Raw genomic sequence first — 14,106 nt, 5'->3', positions numbered from 1 at the left:
GCAGGCAGTTCTTAATCTATATAAAGCCATAAATCCAAGGCCCAGGTTCAGTCCCTTCTCCAGAGCGTTGAAAGTTTTCATTAATTTATATTCCCAAACCTTCCTTTCATTCTCTGTTTTAAAGTTTCCCTTAAAGAGATACTGACACCAGAAATTAAACATTTTTTTACATCTATCATAACATTGTCTTTGCATGACCTTCATTTTTGCCATAAAAGTATTTGCCCAATGCTTTTATATTATCTGTCTGATCCCCCATGTTCCCCTATAAGGGGGCTGCCATATTTGTCCAGCAGGAGGCCGTTAGCATTAGAAGCTATAACTGACAGGCTGAGAAGAGACAGTCAGGCTGGCAAAACAGTCAGGTTTAGGAACTTCAAGTAAGAATTATTTACAAAAGCAAATCTCTCAGCGTAAATCAATCAACATGACCTATAGGCAACTTTTTATATACATTCATATTTTGAGGAGTCGTTATTTAGTGTCAGTATCACTTTAAGGACCAAGATTCTTAAATCGTTTATGGAGTGGTGAGGGCTGTTAAAATGGTTCCCTACTGGTGTGTCCAGTTTTTTATTTGTTATGGTAAAGCGGTGGTGTGTATTCCTCTTTTTCAGGCTTTGGCCAGTCTCTCCTATATACAGTCCTCCTGTTGGGCATCTAGTGCACTGTATTAAGTACACCACATAGTTACATAGTTACATAGTTACATAGTTACATAGGGTTGAAAAAAGACCAGTGTCCATCAAGTTCAACCCATCCAAGTAAACCCAGCACACCTAACCCACACCTACCAATCTATACACTCGCATACATAAACTATAAATACAACCACTAGTACTAACTGTAGATATTAGTATCACAATAGCCTTTGATATTCTGATTGATCAAGAACTCATCCAGGCCCCTCTTAAAGGCATTAACAGAATCTGCCATTACCACATCACTAGGAAGGGCATTCCACAACCTCACTGCCCTCACCGTGAAAAACCACCTACGCTGCTTCAAATGGAAGCTCTGTTCCTCTAATCTAAAGGGGTGACCTCTGGTGCGTTGATTGTTTTTATGGGAAAAAAGAACATCCCCCAACTGCCTATAATCCCCTCTAATGTACTTGTACAGAGTAATCATGTCCCCTCGCAAGCGCCTCTTTTCCAGAGAAAACAACCTCAACCTCGACAGTCTCACCTCATAGTTTAAATCTTCCATCCCCACGTTGGATGAATAACAGTTGTACTGACCATGAATGCTGTATTCCTCTAATGTGTCCGGAATCTGTATTTTGTCTGAATTACAGACGTGTGGGCAGGTTTTGCATTGTTTTTTGCCACAGGGATAGGTTCCATTTCTGTTGGGTTGTATTAAGGCACTTCTCGTTATTAGTTTTTTTAGGTTTGGGGGCTGCCTGAATGCGAGAAGTGGTAGGTCTGGGAATATGTTTTGGAGCCTCTCATCCTTATGGAGTGTGCTCTGTAGATCTTTAGCTATTTTTCTGAGGGTCTTTAGTTGGGGATTGTATGTGACTACTAGAGGAACTCTATTTGTATCTGTTTTTTGTTTATATTGCAGAAGTTGACTTCTGGGAATTCTGGTGGCTGTATAGATGTTTTGATCCACAATCCTTGGGTTGTAGCCCCTGTTAATGAAGTCTGCTTTAAGTGTTTTTAGGTGGTGGTCCCTTTCAGTAGTGTCAGAACATACCCGATTATATTGTAGAGCCTGGCTGTAGATGATGGAGTGTTTGGTGTGGTCAGGGTGAAAGCTATCATGCATTAGATAAGATGGTTTATCCGTTGGCTGGTGGTTTGTAAACTATTCTCCCTGATAAGAATGGTTGTATCTAAAAAGTGAATGTGAGTATGGGAGTAGTTCAGCTTTAAATTGATAGTTGGGTAAAAGTCATGAAATTGTTTGTGAAATTGAATGAGTTCTTGTTCAGTACCGGTCCAGATTATGAATATGTCATCTATATAGCGGAGGTACATCAGAGGCTTGGTGTTACAGGTAGAGAGAAAGTCCTCTTCTAGTTTTGCCATGAAAAGATTGGCATATTGGGGTGCAAAGCGTGTACCCTTACTGGTTCCCATCTTCTGTAGATATATTTCCTGCCCGAATAGGAAGTGATTGTGTGTCAAGGTGAACTCAATCAGTTGTGTAACTGCATGAGATAGTAGGCCCTCCTTTTCCAGAAATTCTTTGCAGGCGGCTATACCATCAGTATGTGGAATGTTTGTATAGAGTGATTCCACATCCATTGTTGCCAACAAGGTGCCCTCTGGTAGTGGCCCTATACCTGCAAGTTTGTTAAGCAGATCAGTTGTGTCTTGTAAATAACTTGGCGTACCCCTTACAACAGGTTTCAAGATCTGCTCAACCCAGCCTGATATGCCCTCCGTCAGAGTGCCAATCCCAGATACTATCGGCCGCCCAGGGTTACCTTCTTTGTGTATTTTAGGAAGTTCCCATTTTGGGAGTCTCTGGTATTAAATCAAACAGATCCGAGTGTGTGGCTGGGAGCGTCTTGATTACGTTTCTGAGTTATTTCTTATAGGCCACTGTGGGGTCAGTATCTAGTTTAGTATAGTGGTTTGGGTTCGATAGCTGTCTGTGAGCCTCTGTAATGTAGTCTGAAGTATTCATAATGACCACTGCACCCCCTTTGTCAGCTGGTTTGATGATAATGTCTTTGTTGTTTTTGAGGCATTTAACAGCATTCCTTTCCTGTATACTGAGATTGTGGTTCTGTTTCTTTGCCTTGGCCAGGATGGCTGATTTAACCCTGTCTCTAAATGAATCTATATATTGATCCAGTTTGGGATTAAGGCCTGCAGGAGGTGTCCACTTGACTTTCTTTTTTGTAATTTGTTCCTGTTGCATGGAGGTGTCAGAACCTGTGTGTGGCCTTTCATGAAAGTATTCCTTAAGGCGCAGCTTTCTAAAGAATTCCTCCATGTCCTTGCAGAGTTCAATTTTATCCATTGTTCTTGTGGGACAGTATGTTAGCCCCTTTGATAGTACTGTAATTTCCTCTTTAGTAGGAGTGTAGTCAGACAAATTCATAACACAGTGTTTTTGTGCATTGGTCAGATGCACAAAAACAGGGTGGTTTTCAGCAAAACAAAATCCATGGCAAAAATCTAGTACAAAATTTTCACCACTGGCAAAAGGTCAATTTCATTGTGAAACTGTGCCAGGTGAAAAAGTTTGCTCATCCCTAGTCCTCAGCACAGCAAATAGCCCCTATGTACCATCATCATTGGTTCTGATACCTTAGCGCCCCTTTAATGTCACATGGCATCATGTGTGGTAATCAAAATATTACTACCCTTTATGTCTACCTACTGGCACCTTCCAGTTACACCAACTACAAACCAATGAATTATTTCAGGAATAATGAAAGCAGAACTCTATACCACTGTAATACCTCAAATAGTAATGCAGTTATCATCATACCACCAGTTATTTATTTCCTTTTCTACGTCTTCAGGTTTTTCTTATTTACAAAGAATTTAGCAGACAAGAAATGTAAAAAATAAATGAACACCTCACCCCCAAAGCTATCAAAACGCATTTCCTGTGGAAGGCTGAGAAATCTGTTTTTATCAAAACAAGTGAAAGGCTCATTAAATTCTGTCAAATATTTATCAGATTTAATAGCAACCTCACTATGTTTACTCATTGCTGCAATGTGAAGGCCTATGCAACCCTTACCAGGATTGAAGTCAGGACCAATGAGGAAGTTAAGTTCAGGCAAGCAGATTGGTCCAATATGCAGTACCCGAAGGGTTAAGAGTCTTTCAGCTGAATTTCAGGTATAGATCAGGGCAGGCAGCAATCAGTGTAGTCAGAATTAGGCAGGAGGATCAGGAACCAGAAAATCAACCAATATAATGAATTTAGAATGCATCCAGATACTTACAGGAAAAGTCCTATAATCGGGCATCATGTTTTTGGCATCCTTTTTGTTTAGAATTTGGCACTGCAGCTTGATAAAATGACTAAGCTGACACAGCATCCTAGATGGGTGCCACCATGTTGGATGATTCATCGAAAAGGAAAGGAGAGCTGACAGCAATACTGACATGCAAGCATACATGTGTATAAAACATACAGTGGTCATTTCAGAGAAACAGTAAAATAAAGTATATTGATGAGCGAATCTGTCCCGTTTCACTTCGCCGAAAAATTTGCGAAGCTTTAAAAGATTTGTGAAACGGTGAAACACTGGCTACAGGATCGGGTACAAAGGGTGGTTGTTAATGGTACATTCTCTACTTGGAGTAAGGTTCTCAGTGGGGTCCCTCAGGGTTCTGTACTGGGTCTACTTTTGTTTAATTTGTTCATTAATGACTTAGTTACATAGTTAGTTACATAGTTACATAGGGTTGAAAAAAGACCAGAGTCTATCAAGTTCAACCCATCCAAGTAAACCCAGCACACACAACCCACACCTACCAATCTATACACTCACATACATAAACTATATATACAACCACTAGTACTAACTGTAGATATCAGTATCACAATAGCCTTGGATATTCTGATTGTTCAAGAACTCATCCAGGCCCCTCTTAAAGGCATTAACAGAATCTGCCATTACCACATCACTAGGAAGGGCATTCCCCAACCTCACTGCCCTCACCGTGAAAAACCACCTACGCTGCTTCAAATGGAAGCTCTGTTCCTCTAATCTAAAGGGGTGGCCTCTGGTACGTTGATTGTTTTTATGGGAAAAAAGAACATCCCCCATCTGCCTATAATCCCTTCCCTTCTAATGTACTTGTTCAGAGCAATCATGTCCCCTTGCAAGCGCCTCTTTTCCAGAGAAAACAACCACAACCTCGACAGTCTAACCTCATAGTTTAAATCTTCCATCCCCTGAGGGGAGGGTATTATAAGCAATGTATCTGTGTTTGCAGATGAGACAAGACTCTGCAGCCCAATCATTTCTATCCAGGATGTGACAGCAGGATTTTGTGGCAGATGAGATTAAATGTGGATAAATGTAAGATCATGCACCTGGGATGTAAAAATATGCAAGCCACTTATACCCTTAATGGGGTTCGCGCCTTGGCGTCCTTGTAAATAATAAACATGGCTGTAGCAAACAATGCCAGGCAGCAGCTGCAAGGGCAAACAGGGTTTTGAGCTGTATTAAAAGGGGTATAGATTTGCGGGAGGAGGGGGTAATTCCTCCCCTTTACAGAGCGCTGGTAAGGCCCCGTCTAGGATATACCATTCAGTTTTGGTCTCCAGTGCTCATACGGAATATTATTCCGTTAGAGAGGGTACAGAGAAGGGCAACTAAGCTGGTAAAGGGTATGGAAAGTCTCAGTTATGAAGAAAGACTGGCCAAGTTGGGTCTGTTTACACTGGAGAAGAGGCGCTTAAGGAGTGATATGATAACTATGTATACATACTGTATATTAAGGGGTCATATAGTAATCTCTCTAAAGTTTTATTTACCAGTAGATCCTTCCAACTGACACAAGGGCACCCATTCGGATTAGAAGAAGGGAGGTTCTGTTTAAATGTTTGTAAAGGATTTTTTTACTGTGAGAGCTGTAAAGTTTTGGAATTCTCTCCATGAATCAGTCGTGTGGCTGATACATTAGATAGCTTCAAGAAGGGGTTGGATGGCTTTTTAGCAAGTGAGGGAATACAGGGTTATGGGAGATCTTAGTGCAAGTTGATCCAGGGACTGGTCCGATTGCCATCTTGGAGTCAGGAAGGAATTTAGCAGCAAATTAGAGAGGCTTCAGATGGGGTTTTTTTTGCCTTCCTCTGGATAAACTAGTAGTTAGGCAGGTTATATATAGGCATTATGGTTGAACTTGATGGCCGTGTGTCTTTTTTCAACCTCAATTAATATGTTAATACATTGTGTCTTTTCACTACAAGCAGAGTTTCCACTTACAGTTTTTTCTTTTCAGTTTCTAGAAACAATATTTTAAAAATCTGACTACTGTGCAAAGAAAACATTTGCATCATATAGGGTATACCACACCATTTTAGTCCCACTGTTGTCAATTTCTGTTGAATCATGAATGCTTGCTATCTCGTTAGATTAAAGCCAGTATAGTCTTTCATGTTTCTTTGAAGTTTTTGCAAATAGTTTGCAAAGTAAATGTTTATCCAAAGAAAAGCTGACAAAATATTGAGTAAGCATAAAACAAGATGGGAAGCAAAGTAACTTACATAGTATGACTGAGAATTCTGTATCTAAAAACATCCAGCATTCATTAGACCCATCTTTAACAATAACTGCATTATAACTATAATATATATATATATATATAATATATTGGTAATGTTAATTTAGACAGGCATGGAGAAATATGGAACCTATGGCTGTAGTCATGGTAGGCACCATTGTAACACATTACAAGTGCAGCATGAAGATTTACCATGCCTCCGCTCCCCTCACCCACAATGACATCCAAACACAAGGTTTGGAAAAAGTAGACCACAGCTTTACACATTGCTTAACATTGTTTAACCTATTGTTTGTTTGACAAACATTAACCTTAGCAAACAATGCCAACATACCCCCCCCCCCGAGAGAACTAACCCTGACCCAAGCCTGGCTCCTGTCTCCTTCCTCTATTTCCCATCCGTGGCTGACCACATTTACCAGGACCCTAGTCCCCAGACCCTGGTCCTACCACTCACCTTTCCAACTACCCCCCTTAGGGCTCAAAGGCGACCCACACAACTTTCTTACCTTTTTCCAAGCCAAGTAGTCCAGCTGACTCAGGTGTAAACACCTAGGGCCCTCCACTTCCGCACTGGCAAATGTATAATACAGCAAAATCTGCTAGAAAGGTAACATAACACAGTCATCAGTATACTTCCAAGTGGCTCGGGTGCAGCGCCCCTAACCATTAGCTGGGGGTAATGCATGAACAACAATAAAGAATGGCACACACTCATTCTGCCACTCTTAAAACTTGTGGTTCCCCTGCATCAATAGGCGCAGCAGAGCTTGATTTAGAATGGAAGGCAGGGAGGACTGAACGGCACCAAGTACAACTATACAGAAGCAGGGGCGCATTTTCACGCAAGTAAGTATAATGAAAGTAGTTTTATGGGCAACTGACTGCGGAGAAATTGCAGGGGCCGCAACTGCACTTTTGGAGGTAAACCCTATGGTCTATTTGGGTAACAAAAAGTAAATCTTTTTGATTCCATGTCCTATGACAAAGTAGCATGAAAACTGCAAAGGGGGTGAGTACATTTTTATAGGTATGTGTGTATGTATATATTATACAGTATATATGTGTGTACAGCGAGAGGCCAAGTTCTTTCTTTTTGGCCTAATGTGGGTCATTGATACTGTGAGAATGTGTTGCCTTTTTTCAACCCAAACATGTAGCTACAACATGCAATATAAGGGCAGACAAACCTTAAAGAAATAAATAATTCATAAAATGAACTAAATATGCAGAGATCAAAGGATGTCAAGTTTGTTTTGTCAATATGGATAAAAGGCACTTACGGGGGATACGCTAAATACATGCAAATGAATTCAAGCAATCTTTCTGTAGAGACCTCTCTTGAGACAATTCTTATTTAGAAGCTTATGTAGAGGATACAAGGTCAACCTTGAGAATGAACCTTCAGCATCAGAAAAGGCTCTTTACAGATGTAAATATATGGAATACACTAGCAGGAAAGTCATGTCATGTTGGCAGATATAGAATGTTCCTTCAAAAACAGTTGGTTTCTACTGTAGAAAAGCTGGATGTAAATACAAGGTGCCATTTTAGCAAAGGTTGAACAAAGGACAATGTTTCAGGGATTAAAATGATAGGAAGATACATGGGCAGTAAGAACACAAGAAAAACATGATTTAACAAAGTAGAAACTAATTTTTCTTCCATGGCACATGCTATTTACCATAAACTGCAATCATGCTGCAATTCTGGGAAAAACACTGCCTAAATAAAAAATATGGTGATTATATCTATATACATACATGTCAAGTAGCTGGCTCTCTCCTACATTAGCAGACCTTTTAACCATCTGCTTAAAGGAAAACTATACCCCTAGAACGAATACTTAACCAAAAGATTACATTTTGTTAAGTGACCTATCAAAGAATCTCGCCAAACTGGAACATATATATGAGTAAATATTTCCCTTTTACATCCTTTCCCTTGATCCACCATTTAGTGATGGGCTGTGTGCTCCCTCAGAGGTCACATGACCAGAAATAATGCAGCTGTGACTGTAACAGGAAGAAGTGTGGGAGTAAAAGGCAGAACTCTGCCCATTAATTGGCTGATGGGGCCTAGCATGTATGTGTGCCTTGGCTTGTTTGTGTGCACTGTGAATCCTATGATCCCAGGAGGCGGGCTTTAATTCTTAAAATAGTAAATTTCTAAGTAGGAGTACCCAACAGCACATACTACTAAAAAAGTATATTTTTATGAAAATGGTTTATTTAGATGAAATGGGGTTTTACATTTGAGCTTGTTTATGCAGTATATTTTTTACATTGTCTGGTGGTATCATTTTCAAAATTGTTTGCAAGACTACACACTTTAAATGTAATTCACGCATTTGCCTTACCAAGCTCTTTGCAACCTGTCCCTAGTGCCAATCCACAGTCAGACTTCATTGATAAATTGTGCGCAAGGTGCAAAGTACAAGGCACAAATATGGAAGAGAGCCCTGGAATAACCACCAGCTTTGAGACCGTGTTACTGTTGCCTAATGAATCACATGTTATGTCCCATTTACTCCTCCCCTAAAGTCACTGACATACAAGTTACAAAAAATAAAATAAAAAGGGATAAAAATGCAGAAACATACATACATCACTGTCACGGAAGCCACCACAGACGTACGTGACTTGGCGGGCGGCTGTAAGGGTTAACACATCAACTACACAGTTTCTCGCTAACTCATGCAATCAAAACCCAAAACAGCCCCAACCCGCCTAAACTGCCACCACCGCGTTTAAAGGCCGCAAGCACCTAAGTCTAGATGTTCTATTGCACACTGACGCTTCACAGAGGCAAATCACCCTAGACTTCCTAGCTAGAGTGCTTAGCTAGGAAGTCTAGGGTGATTTGCCTCTGTGAAGTAGTCACTCCAACAGACAATGCAAGTTAGTCTATAGAAAACACACATCTTTCCCGCAAGCAAACAAAGGGTTAAGTAGACTCACTTTTCCCCTTATAGGGGTTAAAACACATTTAACATACACACTCCTCTTAAGGCATAAAGGTTCATTTAGAGCACAAATAAAAAGTTATTAAATTTTATATTTAATAATCCAAAGTGGACAGTGCATATATTATATAAAAACTTTGAATGTTACAAAATGACATACAAGTTACAAAACAGTTATAAAATAAAAAGGGATAAAAACGCAGAAACCTACATACATCACCAATAGAATGATCCTATGTAATTCCTGTTTCCAGGGGGACGGAGAAATATCGACATATACCTCCTGAGCAGCTCGGTCCCCAAAGGCATATATCTTCCCAGTTGTCTGGGCCATTGATATAAAGGCCACAAGGTAGGTCATGCCCCTGTCCAATGAGAAAGGTGAGGGTGGGTCACCATTTGGTAACTGGCTGTTCTGGTGACATTTTATTTTCCAGATAGCCTCAAATACTTATGGGTATACAACTAACTTAGTTACAGCTTCCTTCTCTGAAACTGGCCGGATACGCTCACCTGGCCTATGGAACGATAGATAACTCCGCCTACAGTGCTGACCACACTTACATCATTGTGTCGGTCTTTAAGTATTTCCTGTGGCAGTTCCGGTGCAAGCAGACCATTGGGCACCCTAACACCTCTATAGATAGCATGGTGAGGGCAATAGTTAGTGAGTTGGCCAAGCTGCGTGTCCCAGTGCCATGATACCAGAGCACACATTAGCCGCCCTTATCCTGTTAGCTGTTGCCTGGCATACTGGTTATTTGTGGTCTCAACTGGGATCACCATGGGGCCATAGTTCAGGTAACAATATGTTTCTCCCAGGTTTTCTAGGAGTTTTAACATGTAAGAAAGTGAAAAATGTGTGTAATATGTATGTGGGAATGGGGTAAAGTGTTGTTACTTTGGTTGACCACTGGGTGGCAGTATAGGTACTTAGAAAAGTTACTTGTAATTTAGTCCCCCGGCCACGAGAGGGCAGTGCAGGTAGGAGGGTATAAAAGGAGCAGACACACCCAGGTTCACGGTCTTTGACAGATGGGCGGGGTCGAGTCAACATCTATCAACTGGAGGTGAGTCAGGACCTGGGCAGTAGAGAGGAATAATTAGCAGAGGTTAGAGGGGTGTAATAGCGAGCATTATATGCACTAGGTAGTCAGGGTAGATAGAATGGGCAGCCTCCGCCCCAACTAGGAAAAAGAGGACCAGGTTCCAACGGGTACCCCGTTAGTTAGGAAATTCAGTGCCAGTGTAGGAACAGCTAGAAACAGTGCAAAAGGCTTCTGGCCAGAATCCGAAGGGAAAAGGCCTATCCTGGAAGAGTGGAGGGGTATCACTGCAGAGTACCGGACCACTAAAGAGAGTGGAGGGGTACTATAGTGGATACCGGACCACTACGTGGATAGGTGGGACTAGGTCCATGATACCGGGATGGTAAAAGATGAATGTACTGAAACTGTAACTGGACTGGAAGTTGTGTAAAAAGAAAAGAATTGTATGTATCATGGTGAAATGCTTCAGTGCCTGCCTGCATGAAGGGAACAGTGACCGTTGGCTGTAATAAAAGTTATTTGCATGAGAACAAGTCTGGCTGTTTCCTTCCTAACCGGAGTTGGCCTATCGAGTAAAGGTAAGGGTGCTGTCCCTTTAAGGAAGTGTTGCACCCCATTGCTCCTACAAACATTGTTATTAGACTGTGTTCTTACATGGGACTTGGAGCTATCTGGACCTGCCAAGCTCATTATTTTGGATTTTGCTCCTTCAGACCACCGGGAGCAAGAAATTCCTATGAATGTAAATAGTTTTGATTTTCCACCGTCCTCTTCCAGAAATCCACGGCAAAGGCATAGACTCTTCCCAGGACTGAGACTGCTTTTGTCCATTTGTCAAGTTCTTCATCGGGACATTTGGCCAGTGGACTGGGGGGGAGTCAATTTTGGTTGTAAGTTGTAATATTTGAGTTATGTTAATTCTTTCTTGTGCAGTTTTTAATAAAAAAAACATAAAAACCCTAAAGTCACTGACTAAGAGGTTAGAAAACAAAAAGCAAGAAGTAGTGTTATGACCATTGTGTTAGACATCTGCTCACTCCACTGATTTTCGAATTCCGACCAAGTTATATGGGCCTTTATAAATGTACATTTTTTTAAACGTTTGTTCTTATTTGTATAGGGCATACAGTTTGAATATTCATAAAAATAAATGCATATTATAGAAGCTAATGAGTTATGTTGACAAGCACAGGGGAAGGAAATAAGTGACATGTTTGGACATATATCCCAGCATAGAGTAACTGTCAGGCATGCAGAGAAACACAAGGGAGGAGTTCTTGGCCTTGAATTGCTTACAGTCTCATAAGTATGTATCAGTTTCCAAATCTCAATCAGAATTCCGACTCAGGTACATCAGAAATAATGTTTCCACCTTTTTCCATCACATGCAGAACCCTGCCCACAGCCAGTAAGAAAGGCACAACATACATCTTAATCAGCATTCCCAATGCAGCTGGATAGAGAAGGGAGGCTGGCTGGAAATTAAACACATTAACAGAACATTAAATAATCCCATTTAAATTGAAAACCTTTGGTACATGATGTGCCTAACGTAGCACTCTTATGAGCTCAGATGATTAACCATTCATATGCCTAAGCAGCAGTAGACACAGCAGGGTTGCTTTCAATATAAAGCCAAATTATTCCAGATTATAGGGAAGACTCTTTAAAATTATATAGTTTATTTATTAAAAAGCCTGCTGCAAACACAAGCCGTTCTGTGTTTTATGCTCAGTACAGCACTTATTTACAATGATCAAGTTCCGCAACTGCATGTTGCACCAGTCATGCAAGACGTGGCATTCTTATTAATAAACACTATAGTATTTAAGAATCCACTTGCTAGTGGTCCAGTTTGCGCCTTTCAAGCAACAAATTCTGGATTACCTGCTCCACATACTGATGGCGCAGGGCAAGTGTACCTGGACCCCAGTAAATTTTAAACTTTATTTCTATTTTTTTTTTATACGATTAATCACACACATTAGACACATTGTCAAGATACAACTAGATATACTATAATAGCTGTGACTAGATTCATGCAATTGAGACCATTGGAGACCATGTATCACATAATATACTGTGTGGTAGTGTTCTTTGATATTTAATATACCAGGGAAGAAAATCTTTCTTCTACCACGCCAATATTCTTGTTTGATAGTCCTCTATTCCTACTTAATGACTAGGAGGCAGATTTATCAAAATGTGAGTTTAGAGCTTAATACATAAAAACTCACCCACGTTCTATTCATTCCTATAGGATTTTTAGAAGCATATTTATTAAAATGTGAGTTTTAACTTTCACCCACTGATAAATACACTTCTAAAAATCCCATAGGAATGAATAGAATGTGGGTGACTTTTTATGTATTAAGCTCTAAACTCAGACTTTGATAAATTTGCCCCTTAGATTCCTCTCTTTCTGATCCAGCCTGGGTCCTAAACCCATATATCCTATTGGGGATTTGAGATACCCATCTAACTATGGCTCATCCAAATCCTAGCAGCTCCTATAACTCTCATATTAATCAGGCAACTTCAAAGGCTATTCTATCTGTTGGCTTAATGAGAAAAACCCTGAAGGCAGAACCCCTAAGGGTTCTACATGGAAGGGAAGCCGTCAGTTTACTCCAGGGGGCCCCTTTAATAAGTCAAAAAGGAGTTGCTGCTGAGCATTCTGAGAAAGAACAGAATTGGCAATTGAACACTGCTATCAGGGAGTATAGTCTGTGCTTGTGATGAGCCAATCTGTCCCATTTCACATCGCCGAAAAATTTGTGAAATTTCTGAAAAATTCATGAAACTGCAAAAAATTTGAGAAACACATTGAAGTCAATAGGCAACAATTTTTACATGCAACAATTTTTCTGTTCAACAAATTTTTATGTGGGCGACATTTTATATGTCAGACTTTTTTTGTTACTCCAAATGCATTAAAGCCAATGGGTGTTTTTTCTCACACCAAATACATTAAACTCAACAGCAGTTTTTTGCGGCAACTTTTTTGTCTTTCCCATATGTTTGTCTTGGCGACTTTATTTTCATGTTTAATTTTTTTGGGGAAAATTTATGCTGCAGTTTCATCATAAAATTTGCCAATGGCGAAATGCGGAATTTCACTACAAATCTATGCCTGGCAGAAAATTCGCTCATCACTAGTCTATGAAACTTATGCCACACTGGGGGAAACGCAATATGAGGAACAACAAAATATGGTTTTAGGTGCATGCTGAAGTACAGGAAAGAGAATATGGAATATGGAAGTTATAAGGAACACAAGAGGTAGACATGGGAAATAACAGATGAGTAGAGAGGAGGAAAGTAGGCAAGGCATCCCAGCTATGAGATTATTTAGGGACACTGTGCCTATGTATGTACAGGAAAACTCATATATAAGTGCAGTCTAAATTAGCAATGTCTTGCTGTGGTTTGAAACATTGTGCCTTGAAAAGTGAGGGTTAGTAATGAAAAACTATTGTTATCTAAGTGTGACAGTAAATGGCCCTTGCTCTCTAAGACAGTTGGCAGCAGTGGCCTTAAGCATTGTTTTTGGACAACCAAAAACAGGTCTAATAACCACTAAGCAATGACAATACCCATATAAATTGAAATAAGCAGAATATAAGAATCTATCCATCCATCTATCTATCTATCCATTATCTATCTATCCATCCATCTATCATGTATCTAAATTAATGTGTGGGCCACAAAAAGTAATTCTAAGCATCTCAGAACCACCCATTATCATTAGCAATAGTAACAATACTGTCTTTTAATATGTTAAAATATATATACACAGCAATAAGATATGTTTTTGGAAGAACATGTGAACATGGAAAATAATTGGATACCAAGAAGGACTTTACTGATTGCATTT

This window comes from Xenopus tropicalis, chromosome 5, assembly GCF_000004195.4.
Source record: "Xenopus tropicalis strain Nigerian chromosome 5, UCB_Xtro_10.0, whole genome shotgun sequence".
In the NCBI taxonomy this organism is placed as follows: Eukaryota; Metazoa; Chordata; class Amphibia; order Anura; family Pipidae; genus Xenopus; species Xenopus tropicalis.
Note: the sequence above shows the minus strand (reverse complement) of the source record.